The 26,870-nt window shown below is 45.2% G+C and overlaps 1 protein-coding gene across 1 annotated transcript in view; it reads right to left on the reverse strand.

Moving 5' to 3' along the window:
- SIRT1 (sirtuin 1) overlaps positions 1-26,870 on the reverse strand; it is a 1,558,788-nt gene that overhangs the window by 1,359,968 nt on the left and 171,950 nt on the right. The gene's annotated exons all lie outside the window — the stretch shown is intronic.

The raw sequence follows: 26,870 nt of genomic DNA on the forward strand, positions 1-26,870 counted from the left end.
GAAATTCCTCTACCAGGACAGACTGCACACTTGTTGGAACTGACCGTCTCTGTGGAGTGGATCTGATCGACTCAGCGCTCAGAGCCAACGAGGGAAAGGGGGTAAGATATGAAAAATGAGAAGGCATTTCTCTGTATACAGAAAAATGCCCTTTCCATGATCTCAAAGGCAGACAAACCCAGAGAAGCCTAAATCAGCTGAGCTGAAGCTCCCAGCAAAGGCCGACATCAACACCCCCCCCCCCCGATCTGTAACTCGTGGTTGGATCTAGACCCAAACTGTTTAAGGCCAAGACAACAAGGGGCAGGGATATCAACATCATTCAAGTTTATTCCAGCACTACGGATCCAATGCCAACACTCTGGCTCCAGGACCCATTCCGATCTGACTGTATCAGTTGCAGTCAAAGAAGAAATCTTCTTCGGATCAGATTCAGACCTTTTGGGTATTTCGGATCTTGGGACTCCAAAACAACTGGATCGGAGAGAGAGAGAATAGTGTGGGATGATGTAGGGAACCCCATGCATTTGATAGGGGACGAAGCCGATATGACCCACATCTGGATTTGAGCGGTGAGAAATTTTCACATCATCCTAACCACATTCACTTCTGATAAATGGAGGATATAGTCGAAGTTCCTGAACGTCTCTTAGGAGTTTGTAATAATGGGGACTGCTGAATAGGAGATGCACCTTTAATGGTATACTCTATGACTGCTTTATGAGGTGCCAGGTGTTGAATCCAAGGACGTAGGATCTGTAAAAAGGCACTGTCAGACTTGCAGATACAATTTTTGGATCAGCAAGTTTCAGATTCAAAAGAAGGGTCTTAGGATCCCATGCAGTTGGATCAGAGACATTACGGCTTTCGAATGGAAGCTCCGATGAAGACCTGGGGGACTTCATCAAGGTGCATTTCTTTTCTCTGACAGAGTAGACTTGACCACTTTAGAGGGTGGTTTGAGCCCCTGAAGATGTAGCAGTAAGAAGTCCTTTAATATTAATTAGTTGAGGTCAGCCAAGGCCCTTGGATTAAAAGTTGAACAAACTGAACAGTTTGTATCCAGGTGACAGTCTCTGAGGCAATAAATGCACTCCTTGTGGGCATCCAAATTTGGAATCTTATTGCCACAAGTGCATTTTTTTGAAACCAGTTGGTTTATATGACATGGTAGAGAAAAGAAAAAAAGAATACAAGCTACCTAAATTTGCCTAGGTCACAAACGATAATTCAATACAGCTGTTTTTAAGGAAAAAAAGAAAATAGGCTACCAATGTAAATAAGCAATACAGTGAAAGGGAAAAGGCATTTTTTAATGAGGGAAAGCAGATAGAAAAAGATAACTACCAACAATGGTAATTAAAAAAAAATGACCTTGGTAAAAAGGTAAATGGAATACCAGCTACGGTAAGAGTACTACATATAAAATTGGTAACAGTCCTGACGCCAGTGGGAAACTAAGAGGGAGGATGATAGCCTGACAGAATCAACTTTTGAAAGTAGAATAAAAGGATTTACTCACAAATATTCACAATATACCAGCTCACTTCATCTGAGCACAATGGAGGCAAATGAGATCTGGAGGTAATGGGGATGGACTACAGCATTATGGTATTATGAGACAAGACCAGCTTATTAAAATGTATATTAATTTCAGTTTATTAATGATGCTATAATAGGATTGTTAAAAAGCAAATATAATTTGTATGCAGGGCTGGAAAAATACAGCTTCATAAGCCACAGCATTGCAGTTTCTTAAACTGCATTCTTTTAATATGTAAGAAGAGAGAATAGTACGTGTTGCCGTTACTACAAAAGGAATTTGTTAGCCTGACTCCTCCAGGCTAGGAGTGTGTTGTAACTAGGGCAGATCTGAAACATCCAAGGTCAAACAAGACCCCTTGGAAGTAGATGGATCATGTATAGAAAGGTGTTCATGTGAAGTCTGAGGTGAAAATCACGAGGGATGAGGACATTTGCAAAGTTTTCTATACGACACGGTCATTGTAACGTAATGAAATTGCATGACCAGTTTAGATGAGAAAATGTATAAAAGATGTAGTCTGTCTCTCGTCAGAGAGACTATTTTGACAACTGCTATGAAGACAGTCTCCCACCGCTGTAAGAATAAAATTTTTGTTTGCACATCCTGAAGTGTTGTCCCTGACTGAAGGCATACAAGGTCAATTCTTAATGTTATTTATTCAAGACTAGCAATCTGGTGCCATTCTCTGGATATGAACTTTGGTATTGCTGCAAGGCAGTTCTGGAATAGGGCCCACCACAGATTTTCTGTGAATTCCACAATGCTTTGTATGGAATAGTTAGAGACTCAGAAGTGCAGTATTCATGGTGTAGAAACATACTAGCCTTGGCAGGGAAATTGTTTTGTAAGGGGAAAGGGTTGGTTTGTGTTTCTTTTCTTCTTTCTTTTTTAGACAATTTTAGCAAAATCGAAGTGCATGACTGTTTGTAGTACAAGTGCAGGACTGTTTTTGACTGAGTTGTTTGTAAGGTATACAAGCAACAGTGGGAGGACCCCACAGCAAATGAGTATTGTAAATGTGCACATACAGTAAAGGACAAATTAACACAAGGAGGCGCATTGTGTTGAGGGCGGTAACCTCATGACTGAAAGGCAAGAAGTATGACAGACTTTTTATTCTGTCAATGTATGAATTTATGAGCGAAAGAAAAGAAAAAGTTAAAGTTAGTTAAAACACGTTCATGAGCCCACCACATGAGTGGGACGTAGACTATACAAAAGTTCACGAGCCCACAGCATGACTGGGACATAGATTATATACTGTTAAAACAAATTCATGAGCCTACCACGATAGGACGTAGAGGTATGCGTTGCTAAAATAAATTCATGAGCCCAAAGCACAGTGGGACTCAAGTGTGATTGCACCCTTAGAGGGTCCGATATAGTGTTCAGTTCTGGACACAGTACCTACCCGTCCAGTTATCCCGACCACAGTGCTGGAGCTGTAACTTTTGAGCTCGCGCAGGGACAAGCAAGGGGGTGTTGTGGGAAAAGGCTGATCTGTTGCTGTACGCAGACAGGCTTCCTACCTTTCCCCTCCCTGTACGGCGTGTGGATTACTACAGTCACTTTCTGTCATCGGAACTGCCAGGATCCAGGAGTTGCAAGGTAAGCCTAACATCTTTATTACTTATTTATAAACTAAGAAAATGGGAGCAAAGACAAGCAAGCAAGATCAAATCCCTGAAAAGGAACACCTGCACATTTTATGTATTTTAACTATGTGAAGAAAAGTCATAAATATTTGCATGACTGGTTTCAGCTTACTAAGAATTGCACTGGTGGGGTAGTTCCATTAAATGGAACTTATAACACTAAATTGCGGACACCGAAAGGTATTTTGGAAGAAAAAAAAAAGCAAAGTGAGGAACAAATAACAGCATTTTATTCTTGGTACAGTGAAGCACTTAAAAGGGAAAAGGAGTCAGCATTAACAGGGTTGCAGGATATTAAAAAAAATTGTTGCAACAAGTAAGGGGTTAAAAAGGCAGTACAGACCAGTAAAAAGGGATTCCCTTTATACTGTCTTAGCAGGTTTGGAACAAACTGAGGATGGCCAAAAAGCAGAAACTTCTGAAGAGGATGATAATCCTCCAGTAGCTACTGCACCCCACCCCCATATGTACCAGTACAGGTGGGCCCTGTACAAGATTCTGCTGTTTCTCATACATCTGCATTTTTGAACACATGTTCATTGTGGTACTGTTGCATCTGAACTTGGTTCTCCTGTTCAACACTTAACTTTAACTGCAGGTGCCTGCTCTAGAGATTTTTCCCCTTTTGTCTTCCTATCATTCTCAACAAGCTTCTACTTTTTCCAACAGGAGCACTAGTGTTTGACTCTCCTGTGGCTCATCACAACCACTCACATGATAGGGTAGGAAGAGAGGCTATCGCCTCTGCAGAAGATTTTTTTTGGCACCTTAAAAAAAAAAAAAAAAAACCTGGGGGGGGCTAATGCTAATTTGCATTCTCTGTCTAAATGTTTTCTAACTGGGGGGAAAAAACATCCATGAAGACTTAAGGAGGAATTAAAAAAAAAAAAAAAAATTTACAACCCTACTTTAACAGATTTAAACCAGTTGCTTCGGGAAGTTACTTCAAATAAATTAACACAGGTACTTGAACAGGCTAAAATAAATTTCACTCCCACAGGAAATGCACTAATAAATAAAAGGATGGCATTGGGGCGGCCACAGTGGTGCAGCGGTTAGCATTGTCGCCTCAGAGCAAGAGGTTCTCCGGTTCAATCCTTGGCTAGGGTGCCTTCTGTGCAAAGTCTGCATGTCCTCCCTGTGGTAGCGTGCGTTTCCCCTGGGTGCTCCAGTTTCCTCCCACATCCCAAAGACATGCTGTAGGCGGATTGGACACACTAAATTGGCCCTAGGCATGAGTGTGTGTGTGTGTGTGTGTGTGTGTGTGTGTGTGTGTGTGTGTGTGTGTGTGTGTGTGTGTGTGTGTGTGCCTTCCGTGGAAGTTTGGGTGCCGGGCTGGCAACTCGACACCATAAAACTCTACTGCCAATCATGAGCGGACAGGTGATCTACTGTGGTGACCCCTAAGGCGGAAAAGCCGAAAGTAGAAGAAGACTGTTAAATTACAAGTGTGTCAGGCATGTAGGCAAAATAAAGGGAAAGCGTCTGCAGATTAGAGTAATCTTAAAGCAGTGTTTGCTAAACATTTAGAAATACCAGATGCAAATTACCAAGCTAAACTAGCTACTGCAGCTGCCTTCGTGCAGGGTTTGCAAACCCTGTACAAAATCAAATGAAGCAAGTGTTTATAGACTGGCAGGAAAAATGCTTAAAGTCCATACTAAGTGCTGCAAATCACTGTACTGACTATCGCAGGGTAGTAAGACAAAAATAAATCTTAATCCCCTTGCTGCCACTGGAAAAAAAAGACCCTATGTTAATATAAATGCAAAGCCAATTTATTTCTTAGAGAAACAGGCAACACTGTATTACAAGTTACTTCAGACAGTTAAATACCAGTATAAAAACAAAGTTAAGGCAACTGATGTTAACAAATGCTACTGTTACGTATCCTGTTTTAAAACCTATAACCATATCTTTAGGTCCAATCGAAGAGAAATATTCTTTCCTTTGAGTACTACTGCACCAGTAAACCTACTTGGAAAAAATCAGTTATGCAAGCTGAGTTGTTCCATTTACACCAGAAGAGCTGTATAGATGTTCCAACAAAATAAAAGGGGAAGTACTACAATTCTTAGCAAAACCTAAGAAAAGCCATTTGAAGGCATACAGACAACTAAAAACTGCTGCAGCAGGTACCTGCTTACTTACGGGTAAAACATGCTAATAAAGTAGGTATATTAAAATCTGCAAAACCTGTAAAGATAAAAATTGAATCTATCAAAACCCCTCCATAAAATTCCACAGTATCCACTGAAATCAGAAGCACAAGGGAATCAAACTGTCATTCAGTTCTAATAAGCCCTTGTAATACTATTTTTCCAGTAAAAAAGCCAGAGAAGGATACGTATAGATTTGTACAAGACTTAAGAGCTGTAAATAATGCAGTACTGCTTACTTTTCCTGTTGTTCCAAATCCAGCAACAATACGTAGTTGCATACCACCTACAGCTTGTTACTTTTCTGTGATAGACTTATGTTCAGCTAGACTTATGTTCAGCATTCCTTTCTATACCTACTCACCCTGACAGTCAGTTTCTGTTGGCTTTCACTTATCAGGGACAGTAATGTACATGGATACGGTTACCACAAGGATCTACTGAATCTCCACTTGTGTCTTTAGGCTTTTCCCGGTTAGGGGTCGCCACAGTGGAACTCCAGTCTGCTAATGATTGGCAGTAGATTTTTACGTGCCGAGTTGCCAGCTCTGACGCACAACCTTCAACGAAGGCATGCCCATTCACGCACGTCTCCACACAGAAGACGCTTTAACTGAGAATCGAACAGGACAAAGTCTTACTGTGAGGCGACAACGCTACCGCAGCACCACCACCGCAGTCTACTGAATCTCAACTATTTTCTCAAATTCTAAAAAAGGATTTGGAAAATGTGACATTTCTGGGTGGGTCTGTTAGTACAATATGTAAATGATTTAGTGACAGCAAATTCCTTTCAGCAATGACAACAGGATACCTTGCAACTTCTGACTATCCTTGCAGGAAAAGGACAGTGTCAACAAAACAAATTACAGCTATGGTTACCTCAGGTACATTATCTTGGTCATTTAACATCTCAGAGTAGGATCTTAAATTAGCTATCCCTCACTCTGAATCACCTTTACTACTTAAAATGAAACACATGTTAGTCATCCCTTCTTGACTGCACGTGTAAATATGAATGTGCAGTTTTCTTTTTCTGATCCATCTATTTCTCTGATCTGCTGTCCTGTTCTAAATCCTGCATCTCTGTTGCCTACTGCTGAGGATGGTGAAGAGCACGATTGTGTGTTTAAATATTTCCTTTCTCCTAGGGAGGACTTAAAGGACACTCCTATACCCAATGCTGACATGCATCTGTTCGTGGATGGCTCCTGTGGGACAGAGCAGACAGGAAAGTTGATCTCGGGAATGTCAGTCTGCACCGAGGAAACAATATTGGTGCAACAAATATTAGAGGATGTTCACTCTGCTCAAACAGCTCAGCTAGTGGCTTTGCAAAAAGCCTGCAAGTTAGCCAAAGACAAGGTGGCCAATATTTTTACAGACAACCATTATGATTTCGGGGTGGTACATAATTTTGGGCAACTTTGGGGAGAGGAAGAGAGAGGTTTTTGACCTCTTCAGGAAATCAAACTAAAAATTCTGGGTACATAAAATCATTGTTAGACGCACTTTTGTTACCCAAGAAGCTGTCTGTAATCAAATGTTGTGCACATCAAAAGGGGCAGATTATTATTACCAAAGGTAACAATTTGGCAAACCAAGCTGCTAAACAATAGTAAATGATTGTAAAAATGTTTGTATGTTAAACTGCAACAGTAACGTGTTTGATTTTGCAAAGTTGTCAGCCTTTCAAGCTGAAGCATCACAGAGAGAAGTTCTGAGGTGGCTCAAGGATGGATGTAATAAATCCTCTGATGGCATATGGCAACATCCGAACGGCCGACTGCTGGCACCTACCTCTTTGCTACCTTACCTAGTAAGGGCATATCATCTACCGGCCCATACAGGTAAGACGGCTGTAATTAATCAAATTACCCAAAGTTGGTATGCCCCACACGTCTCCTCTTGGATACTTCAGTATGTACAAAATTGTAGTATTTGTTTGGAATGCAACGTAAGCAAACATGCCAACAGCAAATCTGCATGTTTACCTCCACCCTGGGGACCTTTTGTTAATATACAGCTGGATTTCATCCAAATGTCTAAGACTAAGAAGTTATGTACCTACCATAACGTTCCATGTTAGTTGTCTTCTCTCGCCTTCTTTCTTGCTTGATGGGTTCGGAGCCGATCCTCGGCTCCGACTCGGCACTTGCTTTAGCTCGAGAACTCCTTTTACCAGCTCGAGGCAGCCCCATATCCCATGATGCAAGGCAGGAAGTACCCAGATCTCGTTTGTTGACAAAGGGCAATAACACCAAGCATAAAATACTTCCCAAAGGAAGAAGAAACTTACAGATGGAAAAAGGACCAGGTCTGAATGGTCTTTAGCATAATAGTTTCTTATACAAGGTCTGTCCAGGCCAGGGGAAGGAGGGAGGGTCAAGAAAGAAGGCGAGAAGACAACTAACATGGAACGTTATGGTAGGTACATAACTTCTTAATGTTAAGTTGTCAATCTCGCCTTCATTCTTGCTTGATGGGACCGTCCTAGCACCTCTATCCTGGGTGGCTCAATGGAACAAACTCTTGAGGACTGTAGAGCCAAAACTGGCTCTGTCCCTGGAGGCCAAGTCCAATTTGTAATGGGAAACAAAAGTGTGAGGAGTGGCCCAAGTGGCCGCTGCACAAATAGTGTCTAAAGGCAGTCTAGCTTGAAAGGCTGTAGGAGTAGCTAAACTCCTAGTTGAATGTGCTTTAGGTTTTGAGCACAGCTGTTTTCCCCTGATCGTATAAATTTCAGTGATGACCGAAGAAAGCCATCTGGACAAAGTCACTTTAGAAAAAGGAAGGCCTTTTTTATTATCCGCATAGGAAACAAAAAGTTGATCAGATTTTCTAAATTTTTTTGTTCTGTCCAAATAATATCTAAGCTGACGGTGGACGTCAAGATAATGTAGCTTTTGTTCAGCTCTATCTGAATAGTTAGGAAAAAATACAGGGAGATCAATGGATTGATTCAGATTGTTTTTTGAAGCGACCTTAGGCAAAAAGGATGGATTAGTTCTCAAAGATACTCTGTCTTTGTGAAAAATCAAATAGGGGGGTCGAACCGAAAGAGCATGAAGTTCAGACACCCTCCTGGCCGACTGATAGAGGGAAGAGGCTGAAGAAGTCTGGACATTTGCTGTTTTGGGGAGTAGCAAAAAGATCGCAACATGGACGACCCCATTCCAGAAAAATCTCTTCCGCTATGGATTGCTTGAGAGACCACTCGTGAGGCATGAGAATAGCTCTGCTCAATCTGTCCGCTATAATGTTGGTTTTCCCAGGGATATGCGTTGCTACCAGAAACCGATGAGAGGAGATCGCCCATTGCCAAAGTCTGAGCTTCGACACAAGGGGTAGGACTTGGTTCCGCCCTGTTTGTTGATATACCAAACTACAGACATGTTGTCTGTGTTGACTGCAATTGTCCCTACGGGAAGAAAGTCGTTGAGGGCTTGCAACGTTAAAAGCACTGCTCTCATCTCCAGGACATTTATGTGCAGATGGTACTCGAACGGTTGCCACGTCCCATGAACCATCCTGCCCTGATAATGACCCCCCCCACCCGATCAGGGAGGCATCCGTGGTGACAGTGGCTATCGGGGACGGAGGTACAAAGCATCTGCCTTGGTGAACCTGAGACGATGTGATCCACCAAGCAAGATGTTCTTTGCATGTTTGTGTCACCAGAATCTGGTGGCGCATTGGGAGTTGCTGGTATGACCACTGCGTGAACAGCATCCACTGAAGGAGGCGCATGTAGAATCGAGCCGGGGAAGAAGAGTAATGGCCGCAGCCATGAGACCTAATACCTTTAGAACCATTCTGGCCTGTACTTTCTTGCTGGCCAGAATGATCCTGACATGAGTCTGAATGTCTGAAACTCTTTGTTCTGTAAGGGTAGCTGACATCCGAACAGTGTTTAAGTTTGCGCCTATGAAGGTAATAGACTGGCAGGGCGATAAGGATGACTTTTCAAGTTGACTGAGATGCCCAAATGAGAACAAAGGTCTATTGTGTAATCCCTGGCTTGTATAAGCTGATGCCTGGTGGTGGCTGACAGGAGCCAGTCGTTGAGATACGGAAACACCTGGAATCCTTGACGTCTCAGGTGAGCCGTGACCACTGCCATGCATTTGGTGAACACTCTGGGGCTGTAGTGAGACCAAAGGGCAGGGCTCTGAACTGGAAATGACTGGACCCCAGCCGAGCGGAGAAACCTCCTGGAGCGTCTGTGAATTTTGATGTGATAGTACGCATCCTGAAGATCTATTGAGCACATCCAGTTGTCCTTCTGTAAGAAGGGCAGAATTGACTGAAGAGTGACCATTCGAATCTTGTCTTCCTGACAGACTTGTTGAGTCTGCTGAGATCCAATATTGGTCTCCAGTCTCCCGTCTTTTGGGGACCAAAAGAACCTTGAGTAGATTCCGGCTCTGAATGGTCTATTGTAACTGGCTGAATGGCTCTTTTGCAGTAGTTTTGCGATTTCTAACTCTGCAATGTCCCTTAGACCGGTGGTACATCTGGAAGGGAACTTGAGGGAAGGGACTTTCCTCGAAAGGAATTATGTAACCCTTGGATATGATCGACTGTACCCATCTGTCTTGAGTGAGGGAATGCCAGGCTTCTGGGTACAGTGATAATCTTCCCGACTGCCTCCAAGGAGGGACAGCCGGGCAACACCTCAGGGATGCTGAAAGGGCTTATCAGAGAGAGGCTCCCTGTTTCCCTGGTTCTTGGACCCCTCTGCCTCTAGAGCGTCTGTTGTTGTTACCCCTCTGCCTCTAGGGGTAAACTGACCACGTGAATCGGCGTGACTCCTTGGGATTTACGGAACCACATCTTCCCACCCTTCTGTCCTTTGGGATAAGGCCTAGAAGGGGTGGAAAACGGACTCCAACAGCAGAAAGAGTCTTGCCGTCCTGCTCACACCTGGTCAAGGTCTCCTTCACCTGAGGGCCAAACAAAGCTGACCCATCAAAGGGAGAATTTGTGAAGGACGCCTTAAAGGGATCCACAAAATCACATAGCCGCATCCAGGCTTGGCGTCTAAGAGCCACACCTGTGCCTGCGGCTCTACTCGCTCCATCCGCAGCATAAGATATTAGCCGCATGGAGGAGTTAGCAATGGAATTGAGGGTTCCTAGCTGCGAAGCAATCTTTTCTTGAGCCCCTGCAGCTGTAGGATCCTGAACTACCTCTCCCAGCTCCTTCAGGATATCTCTCTGGAGTCTGGTGAAGTGACAAAGATAATTCAGCGAACGCATAGCAAAGGTCGCTGAGGAAAACATCCGCTTGCCGTACCTATCCATGGTCCTAGAGTCCTTATTAGGAGGATGGACGGGCACGGAAGGATCTGCAAGTTCCTTTTGGGTGGCCGCAGCCACCACCATGGCATCAGCGGGGACACCCTTGGTTAGGAATTGTTTGTCACTAGGGGCAGTGATAAATTTAGAAGGCCTCCTAGGGACTGGCTCTACAGAGTCAGGAGCTGTCCACGCCTTTCGTGCAATAACCTGCATAAGGGGGTCGAAAGGCGGAGACACCCAGGAGGTGGAGGGCCGAGATCCAAACGCCTCTAGGTATACTGACTCATCCTCAGAGGGATTGTTGGTGGGCCAGTTTCCCCTCTGTTTGAGAAGTTCTAGGATGTCTGAAAAGGAGACATCCTCAGAGGGGGATCTAGGGGATCCCTCTGACTCATCAAAGTCAGTATCCGAAGTGACAGACTCGGGGGAGTCTACATGCTTCCTCTTACAAGTCCTCTTCCTAGGAGGATCTCCCGAAACATCAGGAGAATCCTCGGAAGAGGGGGAAATTCCCAATGGGGAAACCTGAGGCGGAGGATCTCTGGGTCCTGTAGCAAGAGAAGTGGCAGAGATGTCAACAGGTACCATAGAGGGAGGAGCTACGGGAACAGACTGCTGACTGATACCAGTGGCCAGTACACTCTTCATCACCTCGAATGCTCCCCTCCCAGGCAGGTCCGAGAGAACCCGCTCCAAAGAGCTAGGAACTCCAGGAACCACCGAAAGGAAAGTCTCTGAGGCAGATGTCGGAGCCGAGCTCACCAAGGCCGAGGCTCCAAGGGGAAGAGTGGGCTCGGACAAGGGTCCGATGCCACTCACCCCCTCGGAGGAGACCATGGAAGCCCGACCACCGAATCCCTCTAAGGAAGAGGAGATAAGAGTAGGGGCTGAAGGAACAGAAGGGGGTATCCGTCCTCCAGCCGTAGCAGTAACCATGCCCGAAGACTCCAACTCCAAGCTCTGGGGTAGAGTTGAAGGAGGAACTGTAACGGGGTGTGGACCAACAGTCGTCTGCTGAGACGGACTGTGTAACATTTGGGCCAGTACCTGTGACTTGAGTAATCTAGTGACCACTCTCTAGGTCATGATCTGACAACCTGGATGACCTTGAAGATCGGCTCCGATGGCTCCGCTCCGATAGAAGAGGCGGCCGAGCCGAAAGTATCGGCTCCAAGGAAGGAGACCTCGACCTCTTCCTGGAATGGGCCATCGGAGCCGATACTACTGATCCTGTCGGCACAGACTTCCGGAGCCGACAGAACGTCTCGATGTATCGGCTCCAGCCGGAGCCGATACAGCCACCAAAGTAACGGTGTCGGAGCCGATCGGGGCCGACACCGATGCCTGCGCCACATGGGTGTCGGAGCCGATCGGAGCCGACATCGAAGTGGTCAAAACAGATTCGGCACCGATAGCCATCGGCCGAAAGCTTTGTGGATCAGAATCGGCTCCAGCGGAGCCGATCTCAACTCAATACGAGTCGGAGCCGAGGCCGCAGGCTTAGAAACAGAAGCCTGGGCCTTGGCAGTTTTGGTTGATTTTGTGGAGCCGACTTAGCCGGAGAGCCCTCCGGCTTAAGAAGACCCCTGAGAATCAACTTGTTGCGTCTCTCCTGCAGGACTCTCTGGCTGAAGGAGTGACAAATAGCACAGGAGTCCTGCAGGTGAAGAGGGCCCAAACAGTACAGGCAAGAAGTGTGACCGTCTGTCAGAGACATCTTCTGACAGCACGAGTCACACTTCTTAAAACCTGAAACCCTCTCCTTAGACATGGTGCCTAAACACAACACACACAGACACACCAGTCAAAATTAAATTAAACAAAATACCAAGAGGTATTTTATAAAAAACACCAACACACACACCCTAACAGGGGGGGGATGGGATAGGGAAAATTGACTAATAAAATATTAAAAGAGACAGGGATTTCTGTCAGAAAAGGGGTAGAATTAAATTAAACTATCACAAAATTAGTTTTAAACTAAAAGGGGCTTGAAATATCACAAATGTGAACTACTTACCAGGAGCTGGTAAAGAGAAGACCTCCCAAGCGAAGCGGCAAACGAGATCTGGGTACTTCCTGCCTTGCATCATGGGATATGGGGCTGCCTCGAGCTGGTAAAAGGAGTTCTCGAGCTAAAGCAAGTGCCGAGTCGGAGCCGAACCCATCAAGCAAGAATGAAGGCGAGATTGACAACTTAACATTAATAATTTACAATTTATTTTGGTGGTAGTGTGTATGTTCTCAGCATGGGTAGACGCTTACCCATGCCACAAAGCTGATGCAGTCAGTTATTACAAAATTATCTGATTAACTACATAGATTTGGTATAGGACTCGAATCTCTGGGTGGGGGTGGGGCTGGGGGGGTGGAGGTCAAAGCAAGAAGGTACCTTTTAGAAAAGCCTTTCACAACTAAGTTAAGGTAGCATTTTCTCCGGAGTGAAAATTAGATATAGCTGCCAGTTTTACTTTGATAGCAGAAAACTAGCACCTCATTGAAAATTCTAGGACTGCAGAGAAAGGAGGAGTGAATGGGTCCAGTTCCTTCTGTACAGGCCACATAGAAAATCTCTTCCATTTACTTTTGTAAAATCTTCCTCAGGGGCCTGCTGGAAAGATAAAAGTATATATGTCTGACTGGGGCCTGGGTTGTCTACCAGTGGAATTGGAGAAATCATGCGGTCAATTTGAGGCCTGGGATGTCCGGATGATTTATCCCACAAGGGTGTGAGAAAAGGCTTGGACTAGGGTGCAGTAACTCTAGTGGATAACGAAGAGACCACCAAAGGAAGGGGAACCACATGTGACGAGGCCAAAAAGAAGCAAGGAGGATAACTGTTCTTCAAATGAAGTGCTTTCTGTAAAGATTTTGGAATTGGAGGCAGCGAGGGAATAAGTGTAAAGGAGACCCAGGGGGGCCAAATTTGGACTATAGCATCTCTTGGTGACTCCCCTTTAGAAAGGGATTACGGCAAAGAAGCTGCTGCACTTGCTGTTATGGGAAGAGGCAGAGGGCACAGCAAGGTTGAACCCGATGGAAAATACTCTCCACCACCGACGACCATGTGCGAGGCATCAGAATGGACCTGCTTGAGCTTGTCTGCCAAATCACTGAACTTCCTGAATATGTGCTTTGCTAGAAGAAGGCAGATGGAGAGCTCCCACTGCCAATTTTTCACTGCTTCTCAACAAAGGGGTAAGACCAAGATATCCCCATTTGCTGTTGTACCAAACCACAAATGTCAATTTGTATTGCAATCATCTCAACAGGAAGGAAGTCTTGAAAGGCTTACAGTGCTAAAGGATCATTCATATCTAGAACACTTGCGTGCAAACTGGTCTCTTCTGAGGACCATGTGCCTTGGACCACCTGTCCAAGAAATGCCCCCAGCCCCACCCCCATTGGGAAGCATCTGTAGTTATCGTGGTTACTGGAGAAAAGTACAAAAGGACAGCCTAGAAAAACTTTGACTAGCTAAATCTAACAATGATCATCATTACTAACTCGAGTTGAGTTTGACCGGGAAGGAGAGAGGATGATGCAGAACTGACCATTGAACAGTTAGGGTCTACTGAAGAATGCACATATAAAACCAGGCCATAGGAGTTAGAGTTATGGCCACTGCCATTGATCCTAGGGCCTGAAGAACAAGTCTTGTAAGGGAGGGGGGGGGGGATGGCCTGCAATAATTTGCTCCTTCTGTGACAGATTATCCTTATACGATGTGGTAGAAGACAGGCTATCTGATTTACTGTGTTCATCTGGGCACCTATGATCTCCAGGCTCTGAACAGGTTGAAGATGAGATTTGTAGATGTTGACTGAGATGCCTAGTAATGGACATAACCGGAGCAAGCAGTGCCTGGACTCCTCTAGGAGATGCTTGGTTGAGGCGGCAAGGAGCCAATCATCTAGGTATGGAAACTCTCTGAATCCCAGCAGTATTAAGTGAACAGCTACCACTGCCATGCATTTGGTAAATATCCTGGGGTCTGTGGTGAGACCAAAGAGCACGGCTCTAAACTGATAGTGACTGGCCCCAGCCAAAAATGCAGAAATCTTCAAAATTGCCTTGTCATCTTGATGCAACAGTACACCTCCTGAAGATCGGTGGAGCACATCCAATCATCCTCCCATAGAAACAGCAGCAGAACGGACTGAACCATGGTCATTCAGAACTTGGACTTCTTCACAAATTGATTCAGTTTGCTTAGTTACAGAATTGGTCTCAAGACTTTTTTCTTCTTTAGCACTAGAAAGAATCTTAAGATCTGAATCCTTGCTGGTCTGGTGGGACCCCCTGGATGACTTTAGTCTAGCAGCTTTTATATTTCTTGAGCTGCTGCTTCCTCCTGCCTGGGTGGGGCATCAGGAAGTCTTTTTGTTTTGGCTGGGAGAATCAGGGAAAATGGTATGAAAACCTCTGGATACAAATTTTAGCACCCAAGAATATTTCGTTACTGATGCCCAGATGTCTGGATACAGAACCCAGCACCACCCGACTGCCTCCAGAGGTGGGCAATCTGGCAACTTTCAGAAGCACTGAAAGGGTTTATCCGAAAAGTAATCTTGGCAACCCTGGTTTTGCAGGCATCCTCTGCCGTGAGGGTGACATTTTCCATTTGACCCCACCCCCACCCCCACCCAGAGAGTTATTGCCACATTTTATTATTAATCTGACATTTGTTTACCAGGAAAGTCCAACTTGAAACAAAGCCAATTTTCATCAGAGGCTCGGTGAGAAAATGCTCCAGACGCATATCTTTGTAACATGGGAGGAAACTGCAGCACCCAGAGGAAACCCACACGAACACAGTAAGGACATGCAGACTCCACACAGAAGGCACCCCAGCCAAGAATCAAAACCGGGAAAGTACAGTTGTGTACACCTACCATAAATGTAGATGTTTGAGTGTCTTCACTGTTGCAGTCATAACTGTAGGGTGTTCCTGCCGGCAGGCAGCCCGAGGTCGGCCAGAATTCCAAAGTCTGGGTCCGGCGTCGGCTGTACCAGCAAGTACCCCGACGTCGGAACGCAGAGGTATAAAGCTGATAGCCGACGTCATCTTCTCCAGCCTTTCTTGCCCCAGATATCAGAAGTCCCCCAAAGTAACCAAAAGGTGTCCAAAAAGGAAACACAAATACACCACAAAAGAAGAGGAAGATAGAACAAGCAAAAAATAAGAGGGGATTGGTGGGAGGGAAACACAGACTGCAACAGTGAAGACACTCTAACATCTACATTTATGGTAGGTGTACACAACTGTACTATGTTCTTAGTGTTTCACTGTTGCAGTCATAACTGTAGGGTGGAATCCCAAAGCTGGGATGAGGTTATGCAGAAGAAGGGGCAGCCAGAAGACCCTGCAAGACAGCAGAGGCAAAACCTGCCCTAGACTTAGAATACAAAGGGAGATTATAGTGCTTAGAAAAAGTATGCACTGAACTCAAGTGGCAGCTTCCAAAATGTCCTTGGTAGGAACTCCTCTGAGAAAAGCTGCTGAAGTGGCAGCTGCTCTAGTAGAATGACTTCTAACAGTACCTGGAATCTGCTTCCCAAAGTGAGAGTAACAAAACCTTATCCCATGAGCAATCCATTTGGAAACAGTTTGTTTAGAAATAGCCTTGCCTAGAGAACTGGAGGCATAAGAAATAAGCAACTGATCATATTTTCTGAAATCTTTAGTTCTGTCCAGGTAAAACCGTAGCTGTCTGTGTACGTCCAATGAATGTAAAATCCTTTCCCCTTTGTTTTGAGGATTTGGAAAGAAAGTAGGAAGGTGAATAGTCTGATTTAAAGCCACTTTAGAAATCACCTTAGGCATAAATGTAGGATTGGTCCTCAAGGCAACTCTGTCTTGGTGGAAAATAAGGTATGGTTCCCACAGCCATGAGAGCTTGCAACTCTGACACCCTTCTGGCAGAAGTCAAAGCTAATAAAATAGCTGTCTTCCAGGATAAGAACTTGATATCCGAAGCAGCAGCAGGCTCAAAGGGAGGTAAAGTTAGTTTTTCCAAAACATAATTAAGATCCCAAGCAGGAACAGGAGGAGTTCTGGGAGGTCTTAAATTCTTAGCCCCTCTCAAGAATTGCCTCACCAGCTGGTGAGAGAAGATGGGGGGGGGGGGGATCAGTGTTGTAATGAGCAGAGATAGGAGAAGCATGGATTTTGATAGAAGAAAAGGAGAGACCTTTAAGCAAAAGGTCTGAGAGGTAAAGTAAAATGGAAGAAATGTCAGGCAAAAGAGGATCAGAACCTCGATCCCGCATCCAAATACCAAATCTTTTCCATTTAGAAACATAAGATTTTCTAGTGCTAGGGCGCCTAGCTTCTAAGAGAACATCCAAAACTTGTTTGGGAAAAGCAGAAGGAATCAAAAGCCCTTGTAGAGCCAAGCTGCCAGGCAAAGAGTCTTGATTCGAGGGTGTAGCATCTGACCCTGATGCTGGGACAGAAGAGAAGGAAACAGAGGCAGAATCCATGGAGGTTCCAAGAACAGGTGTCTTAAAGTTGGATACCAAAACTGGCGAGGCCAATTTGGAGCTATCAAAATGATAATCTTGGGTTTGTTCTGTTTTATTTTCAGTAACACCCGAGGCAGAAGAGGAAGAGGAGGGAAGGCATATCCCGAAAGATTCCTCCAGCTGAAGGACAGGGCATCCACTTTCCAAGCTGTTTTGTGGAAGGACCTGGTGCAAAAGAGAGGCAGCTGATTGAGATGAGATGCAAACAGATCTATCCGAGGGCAACCCCAAACTGCCATAATCCTGCTGAATAAGTTGGGGTCCAGCATCCATTCGTGAGTATCCAAAAGATTTCTGCTTAGGCTGTCTGCTAAGAGATTCTGTTTTCCTGGAATGAATTGAGCTTGAAGATGCAGATTCAGATTTAGAGCTGTGTCCCATAAGCTCATGGCTAGTCTGCAAAGGGGGTATGAGTGAGAGCCCCCCCTGCTTGTTTATATACCACATGACTGTTGTATTGTCTGTGCGAATCAGAAGATGGCCTGGTTGCAAAAGATTCTGAAGGCTAGAAGAGCATTTTGGACTGCCAACATTTCCTTCAAGTTGATGTGCCAGGGAAGATGCTTCTTTGTCCAATAGCCCTGCTGGCAATTGTTTAGGTAATGAGCTCCCCAAGCATAATCCGAGGCGTCTGTGGTTATGATCCGAGCAGGATGAGGTAGACGAAAGGGATTCCCTTTGTTTAAAGCACGAGCCCTGGACCACCAGAGGAACTCTTTTTGGAGGCAGGGAATCAGAATTATCATGGTTTCCAGGCTGTGGTAATGCTGAGACCATACACTCTTTAGGTACCATTGAAGTTTTCTCATATGAAGCCTTGCATTTGGGATCAACAGGATGCAAGAAGCCATGTAGCCCAATGTCTGCAGGAATTTCCTTGCAGTGAGCTGAGTTAAAGTAGCCAAGGTCTTGAAAATTGATGCCAGCTGTACTTGCTTTTCTGGAGTAAGGAAGGCCCTTTGTAAGCTTGTGTTTAGAAGAGTTCCCAAAAAGATCATTTGTTGAGAGGGAATCAAATGTGACTTTTTTGTGTTCACTGAAAATCCCAGTAGGAGGAGAAGACGCTGAACAAACTGCAGATGTTGAAGTAAAAGATCCTTGCTGTCCGCCTGAATAAGGCAGTCATCCAGAAAGGGGTAAATTTGAATCCCTTGGAGTCTGCAATAAGCTACTACTGGAGCCAGACACTTGGTAAAGACTGGGTGCAGTAGATAAGCCAAAGGGCAGTACAGAGAATTGAAAGTGTCTCGAACCTGCCTTGAGTCCGAGGTATTTTCTGCATTCCTGTCTGATGGGAATGTGTAAATAGGCTTCCTTCAAGTCCAATGTCACCATCCAAGCATCCTGGGAGAGCATGGGAAGAAGTTGTTGCAGAGTAAGCATCTTGAATTTTGGAATCTCCAGAAAGGTATTTAATACTGAGAGGTCCAGAATAGGTCTCCATGAGTTTTGTTTCCTTGGGACCAGGAGTAAAAACCTTTTCCCATCTCTGGAAGTGGAACAGGTTCTATGGCTCTCATGGCCAATAAAGCATCCACTTGATTTAAGGCCTCTGACCGTTGATGTTTTGGCAGATCCGGCCAACCCGAAGACCTTGGCAGAGTATGAAAGTGGAATTTGTAGCCTCTTAAAATCACATCTAAAACCCATTTGTCCTGGGTAATATGAGTCCAATTTTGGTAGAAGAGAGAAAGTTTTCCTCCGAGAGGGGCTTCCAGGCAAGGAGGACCTGTAGCCCAATGGAGAGAGTCATTGGGTCTGCTTCTTTTGTGATTGAGGTCCGTCTTCTCTCTCCCCTTCTAGGTGAAGAAGCAGTCCATTGTCTTGACCTGTAAGAGGCCTGAGCCTGCGCCCGACCTCTGGAGCGTCTATATCTTCCCCTTTGAGGCCTGTCAGACGTGGGAAAGGACCAATTTTTGGAGGGCCAATTTCTAGAAAATCTAGGAGGCTGAACTTGTAAAAAATCTTTAACAGTCTGCATAGATTTTGCCTTTTCTTCCATCTTTTTAATAACCTCCTCAGCCTTGGATCCAAATAAAACATCATGCTGAACAGGGGCATCTAACAGTTTAGCCTTAACCTGCTCAGGTAAATTCTGCTCACGAAGCCAAGCATGTCTCCTGATAACAGTACTAGAGGCTGCGGCCCTGCAAGAAGCTTCCAAGGCATCAAAACCACAATGTAAACTATGTTTGCTAACTTGTTCAGTTGCATGCAATACATCCTGTAATTCCTTGTCCTCTGCACATGCAGGAAAGGTAGAGAGCCTTTGCTTTAAAACAGACAAAAGAAATTGCTGATACTTGAACATGTGAAACTGGCAATTTAAAGCTCTAATAGAACGAGTAGCAGAAGTGTAAACCTTTTTGCCCCACCTGTCCAAGGCACGAGAATCCTTTTCAGAGGGAATAGGATTTTTAGATGAAGCGGCCCTAGCAGCCCTAGAACCCTGAGAAATGGTTTCAGGATCAGCAGAAGGGTTCTTAAATAAGAATTTATGGGAGTCAGGGACTCTGTAAAATCTATCAGGCTTAGAAGGAGCAGGCGGCAAGGAATCAGGATTCAGGATAGCTTCAGAAAAAGCATCATCCACAATATCAAGTACAGGAGGAATAGCCAAAGGTCTGTGTTGAGGGAGAAGGAGAAATTCCCCAAGTCTCTTCTTGGAAGCAGAATAATCCTGACCTTCCCAATGAAAATGCTCCCTCATCTCATGTAAGGTTTCCCCAAAAGAGAAATCTTCAGGGGGAGAAGCAGAGGGAATAGAGTCCTCTGCATCAGAATCCTCATAAGGAGGAAAAGAATAATCCTGGTCAGAGGAAGAGACAGAAGACACAGAAGCCTGATCAGATGAATCATAAGGAATATCCTGTCTAGGCCTTTTTTCTGGAGGAGGGTGAGAACCCCTAATCATTGTCAGTAAATCTTCAGCCATCCATAGTAATTGCTTCTGGGACTTGGGAGCTGTATCCGAGGAAGCTTGAGAAGAAATCCTTGGTTTAACAGGAGTCTTTGACTTTGCCTTTGTCTTTGTAGAAATAGTGATATGAGAAGGCCTGAAAACCCCCTCAGAAGCCAGTACCTGCACAGCGGTTCCGGACCCATCTGAAGGAGCGACGTCCGAAGGTCCTGCAGCAGATAAAATACTAGGCCTAGAAGGCTCCCCATGGGAGTCCGTGTCGGCTATCGGTTCCGAAGTGGCGGACGACAGGGGCTGCAAAAGCGCCTCACTGATGACCACCGAAGCTGGCTCCTGCTGCAAAGTATCTTGTTTGGACCTCGGAGGCCTATCCTTGTCCTTGCATTTCTTTTGAATTCCGGTTGTCGGTAAAGTATCCGACGACATCCTATAATTGAATAGTCTACCGAAATAATTCAAGGCCCAATCGTACCTACGCTTGATAGTGCGAGAATTAAACCTGGCACAGAACCGACAGCAAGAAACGTCGTGGTCAGGGCCTAAGCAAGGTAGACAGTAAGAGTGGAAATCTTTATGAGGTATTTGTTTCCCACACGATATACAATTATTAACTTTTTCTGACATCGGAGGAGCAAGAAAAAAGTTTCCCCAACGGGGTACTTAGCTTGAGAAGAGAAGCAGAAAACTTCGGACCGACGACAACCAAAGCACGTTGTCCTGAATGCACCAACCAACGACTTGCGAGCTGCTTTCCACCGCACGGCAAGAAAGACTGGAGAAGATGGCGTCGGCTATCAGCTTTATACCTCTGCGTTCTGACCTCAGGGTACTTGCTGGTGCAGCCGACGCCGGACCCAGACTTTGGAATTCTGGCCGACCTCGGGCTGCCTGCCGGCAGGAACACCCTACAGTTATGACTGCAACAGTGAAACACGAAGAACATCCTCTTGCTGTGAGGAGACAATGCTACCGCTGCACCACTGTGCCATCCAAAGTTATTACTGCCAAGTTTCGAACGCAGGACCCTGTGCACCAGAGTCAGAGCAATGCACCACTATGCCAAATTACCTGCATCCTGGAAAGGACCCAGAGACTTATGGAACCAGTTTCTTGCCTCCTCTAATTCCTAGAAAAGGATCGCTGAGGGATCGAAAACTGTATCCTAAGGCAAAACAGGGTCTTTCTGTCCTGTTCACTCTGGGAAAGAGTTTCTTTTACAGTAAGGCCAAACAAGGATGCTCCATCAAAAGGGGCATTGATGAACGAAGAACTGAAGAGCTCTCTAAAGTTGCATAGGTGCATCCAGGCATGTCTCAAATGCTACGCCTGAATCAGCTGCCAGTGAGGTACCCCCCTCAGCAGCATGGGATATTAACCTCCTGGATGCATTAGATATGGACTACAGTGTGGCCAGCTGTGGAGACTACTTGTTGTCATCCACGGATAAGGACTGAGAAAGATTTGGAGAGTTCCTTAGTCAAGTCCTGCTGTAATCTCATAAAATGTACAAAGTAATTAAGAGACCTTAAGGCAAAAGTCGCTGAAGCAAAAATGCACTTTCCAAATAGTACAGTTGTGTGCACTTACCATAAATGTAGATGTATGAGTGTATTCACTGTTGCAGTCGTTACATTTGGGTTATCTGCTTGCAGATAGCCCTCAGTTGGCCTGATTAACAATGTCTTGGGTCCTGCGTCGGTTGCTGTCCCTTCTTTCATGACGTCAGGTCGCCAGGGGTATAAAACATGTAGCAGACGCCATTACATCAGTTTTTCTTGCCCCAGATGTCAGGTGCCCCCCTAATGGGAAGCAATTAAATATAAAAGCGCAAAGATATACCTCCAACAAAAAAGCAAATACACCAAAAAGGTTTTTAAGCATAGTAAAGGAAAGTAGAGATATAGCCAAAAGAAGTTAGGGGGCTGGAGGGAGGGTAACCAGGACTGCAACAGTGAATACACTCGAACATCTACATTTATGGTAAGTATACACAACTGTACTATGTTCTTAGTGTTTCACTGTTGCAGTTATTATATTTGGATAGATTCCCAAAGCTATGGTCGGGAGGAGGAATTTAGATAGTATTAGGGCCAGCTATAATGCCCTGCAAGACTGCAGTGGCAAAGCCAGCTCTGGATTTAGAGAAAATTGGCAAATGATGATGCTTGGTGAAAGTATGTACAGAACTCTGGGCAGCAGCTTCTAGGATGTCCCTGGTAAGGACGCCTCTGAGAAAGACTGTAGAGGTAGATGCAGCACTGGTGGAGTGATGTCTGATTCCCTGGGGGATAGGTTTTCCATGGTGCTTATAACAGAAATGAATGCGATGGCTTATCCATTTAGAAACTGGATGCTTTGAAATAGCCTTCCCCTCTGCCCCTGCAGCAAATGCCACCAGCAATTGTTCGGACTTCCTTTGAGGTTTAGTCCTGTCCAAGTACAATCTAAGTTGTCTGTGCACATCTAAGGAATGCAGTATCCATTCCCCTTTATTCTGTGGATTGGGAAAGAAGGTTGGCAAATGAATGGACTGATTAAGAGCCACACTGGATACGACCTTGATCATGAAATATGCATTGGTTCTGAGGGACACCCTGTCTGCATGAAAGATGAGGACAGGCTCCACTGCCATAATGGCCTGTAATTCAGATACCCTTCTAGCTGAAGTGATTGCTAAAAGGAAAGCTGTTGTCCAAGAAAGACATTTTAAGTCTGCAGTAGCAGCTGGCTCGAAAGGAAGTAGGGTGAGTTTCTCCAAGAGAAAGTTAAGGTCCCAGGCTGGGTGGTCTCAAATTTTTGGCCCCTCTGAGGAACTACTTGAGCAGTGGATGAGAGAAGAGGGGCGGCTCTGTGCTTATAATTAGGTGAGATGGCTGAGGCATGGATTTTAATGGAGGAAAAAGACAGGCCCTTGTGAAGCATCTCAGTTAAATTATTGTAAAATCTGAGGTAAATTGGGCACTGCTGTGCTCATCCCTTGAGATTGGTTCCAGGCACAGAATCTTTTCCATATTTCCGCATAAGATTTTCTAGTACTAGGCCTCCTTGCCTCTAAAATAATATCCATCACAGGTTTGCTGAGGGATGGTAAAGGAAAGATTAAGTAATTAGCCAGGCTGCAAGGTTCAGTGTTAGAAGCTGAGGGTGCCGAATCTGGTTCTCCTGCTGAGACAGCAGGGAAGGAGTCTGAGGCAGGTGCCATGGAGATAACCTTGACACACTGCGCAGGAGGGGGTACCAGTGTTGACGCGGCCAGTCTGGAGCAATCAAAATCATCTTTGGTTTGTCCTGTTTGATTTTTAGTAGTACTTTGGAGAGCAGAGGCGGGGGGGGCATAGACTGACAGTTTTTTTCAGCTGAAGGACAGAGCATCCACTTTCCAGGCTTGTTTGTGGGGAGTCCCTATGCAAAATTTGTCCAATTGGTAGTTCTGGGGAGAGGCAAACAGGTCTATATCTGGGATCCCCCATTTGCTTGTCAACATGTTGAAAATCCTTGGCTCCAGATGTTCATCGTGCATACAGCTGCAGTCATAACAGATGGGTTATCCTGCCGTCAGGCGGGTCCTCGGTCGGCCGAATTCCAAAGTCTAGGTCCAGCGTCGGTTGCCGTCGCTTCTTCCCTGACGTCAGTGCGGCAGGGGTATAAAAGAAACAGCCAACGCCATCTTCCCCAGTCTTTCTTGCCAAGCGGTGCCCGAAGCAGAAGCAGTTCGCAAGTGCTGGTCGGCCAGCTCCTGAGATTTACGAAAATATTTCAGCCGAAGTCTTCTTGAAAGCTAAGTACCCCGTTGGGGAAAAGTACAGTTTTGTACCTACCATAAATGTAGATGTCCGATAGATATGCAACTGCAGTCATAACATATGGGTTGTCCTGCCTCAGGCAGCCCTCGGTCGGCCGGATTCCAAAGTCTGGGTCAGACTTCGGCTGATGTCGCATATCTCCCCGACGTCAGAGCAGCTGGAGTACATAAGCATCAGCCGACGCCATCTTCTTCAGTGTTTCTTGCCCCAGATGCCAGGTGCCCTCCAAGGAAGGCTGTAATCAAATTGGAAGACAAAAACAGGTTTCCAGACAAATAAATAAGCAATAAACAGATACACCACAACAGATATCCCCAGCTAGGATAACAGAGAGAGGAGTGGACCCAAGGCATAGAGGGGAAGGAGGGAGGGAAAACCCGACTGCAGTTGCATATCTATCGGACATCTACATTTATGGTAGGTACAAAACTGTACTATGTCCTTCAAGAATGCAACTGCAGTCATAACATATGGGTTGAATACCATAGCTTAGCTGGGGGAGGTGGAATGCTCTAACAAAAGGATGGTGTAGCTATCAGTCCCTGCAGGACTGCCGAAGCAAAGCCTGCTCTGGATCTGGAATATAAAGGGAGGTTGTAGTGTTTGGAGAATGTATGCACAGAGCTCCATGTAGCAGCTTCTAGAATGTCTTTTGTAGGCACCCCTCTTAAGAATGCTGTAGAGGTGGCTGTAGCTCTGGTAGAGTGTGGTCTGACATTGGCTGGTACACTTTCCATGGAAGGAATAACATAATCTGATGCAACGTCCAATCCATTTTGAAATAGTCTGTTTGGAAATTGCTTTTCCTTGTACTCCAGAGGCGTAAGCTACAAAAAGCTCATCAGACTTCCTATTGGCCTTGGTTCTGTCCAGGTAGTAGCGAAGTTGTCTGTGAATGTCCAAAGTATGCAACAGTCTTTCCCCTTTGTTCTCAGGATTGGGAAAGAAAGTAGGCAGATGAATTGCTTGATTTAAAGAAACCCTAGATACCACTTTTGGCAGAAAGCTAGGGTTGGTTCGTAAGGAGACCCTGTCTCTATGAAAGGTTATGAATGGTGGTATTGCCATTAGGGCCTGTAATTCCGAAACCCTTCTTGCTGAGGTAATTGCCAACAGGAAAGCTGTTTTCCATGAGAGAAATTGTAAGTCCACAGAAGCTGCTGGCTCAAAGGGGGGTAGAGTCAGTTTTTCTAGGACATAGTTGAGGTCCCAAGCTGGTACTGGGGCCTTTCTTGGTGGCTTTATATTCTTGATTCCCCTAAGGAATTGCCTTAAAGGATGTGAAAACACAGGTGGATCAGTGTTGTATCTAGCTGAAATAGCTGAAGCATGTATTTTTATGGAAGAATATGAGAGTCCATTCTGTAGCATATCTGCCAAATATTCCAGGATGAGTGGGATGTTCAATAATGATGCATCATGACCCTTGCTGGTATTCCAAATGCTGAATCTCTTCCATTTTGCTGAATAAACCTTTCTGGTGGATGGTCTGCAGGCTTCTGTTAGTATCCACTGAACTTCCTTGGAGAGAGATAGACTGAGGTTATTCATGGATCTCCCAAGCTGTTAGCTGCAGCGTCTGAATGTTGGGATGTACTGTCTTGAAGTTGTTTTGAGTCAAAAGATGGGGCCATTGGGGAAGGGCCCACTTTTTGTTGTGACATATGCTCCGTAGTAGTGGGTACCAGTGTTGTCTTGGCCAGTCTGGAGTTATTAGGATCCCCTTGGGCTTCTCTGCTTTGATCTTTAGTAGTACTGTGGTCATCAGTGGCAGAGGTGGAAATGCACAGATTTTTAGGAAGTTCCAGTTGAATGAGAGAGCATCTATTTTCCATGCTTGTGGATGATATGTCCTTGAACAGAACCTTTTGTAGGTGATGATTGAGGTGGGAGGCAAATAGGTCTACTTCTGGCCTGCCCCATGTCGAGGTGAGTCGTAAGAAGATTTCTGGATGTAACCTCCACTCGTGGGGGTCTATGAAATTCCTGCTTAGGCTGTCCGCCAGCACATTGTCTTTGCCTGGAACAAACTGGGATTGCAACTGTATGTTTAAGCTCAGTGATTTTTCCCAAAGATTCATTTTTAGTCTGCAAAGGGGGTAAGAATGGGTGCCCCCCTGCTTGTTTATGTACCACATAACAGTGGTGTTGTCTGTCCGTATTAGCAGGTGGCCTTGCTGAAGTTGTTGTCGAAAGGCCTTGATGGCATGCATTACTGCCAGCATTTCTTTTTGGTTGATATGCAGATGTGTTTCCTTTGGAGACCATTGTCCTTGAATACATCTGCCCTCCATGTGCGCCCCCCATCCAAGGTCTGAGGCGTCTGTGGTCATTGTTTGTGTTATTTGAGGTTTTTTGAATGACATACCTGTGTTTGTCTGGCTTACCGAGGCCCACCATAGAAATTCCTTTTGTAGGCATGGAATGAGCGGTATGGTTGTCTCTAGGTTGTTGCTGTGTTGAGACCATAAACTTTTTAGGTACCACTGAAGCTTTCTCATGTGTAGTCTTGCTAATGGAACCTGGAGAATGCAGGATGCCATGTAACCCAGGGCCTGCAGGAATCTCCTTGCAGTCATCTGGGTGAGCTTTGCCAAACCTTTGAAATAATGAGTTAACTTCTTTTGCTTGTCTTCTGTCAGGTAAGCCATTTGAGAGGCTGTGTCTAGCTTGGCTCCTAAGAAGGTTATTTGCTGGGATGGCTGAAGTCTTGACTTTTGGAAGTTGACTGTGTATCCCAGAGCTTGTAGCAATTGTATGACATAATTCAAGTTTTTTGTCAAAATCAGTTTGTCGTCCACTTGTATGAGGCAGTCGTCCAGGTATGGGTAAATCTGGATCCCCTGGAGCCTGCAATGAGCAATTACTGAAGCCAGGCATTTCGTGAATACTCTGGGCGCAGTAGATAAGCCAAATGGCAATGCCGAGAATTGATAATGCTCTGGCCCTGCAAGAA

Source organism: Protopterus annectens, chromosome 14.part0, assembly GCF_019279795.1.
Source record: "Protopterus annectens isolate FY-2018-M chromosome 14.part0, PAN1.0, whole genome shotgun sequence".
NCBI lineage: Eukaryota > Metazoa > Chordata > Ceratodontiformes > Protopteridae > Protopterus > Protopterus annectens.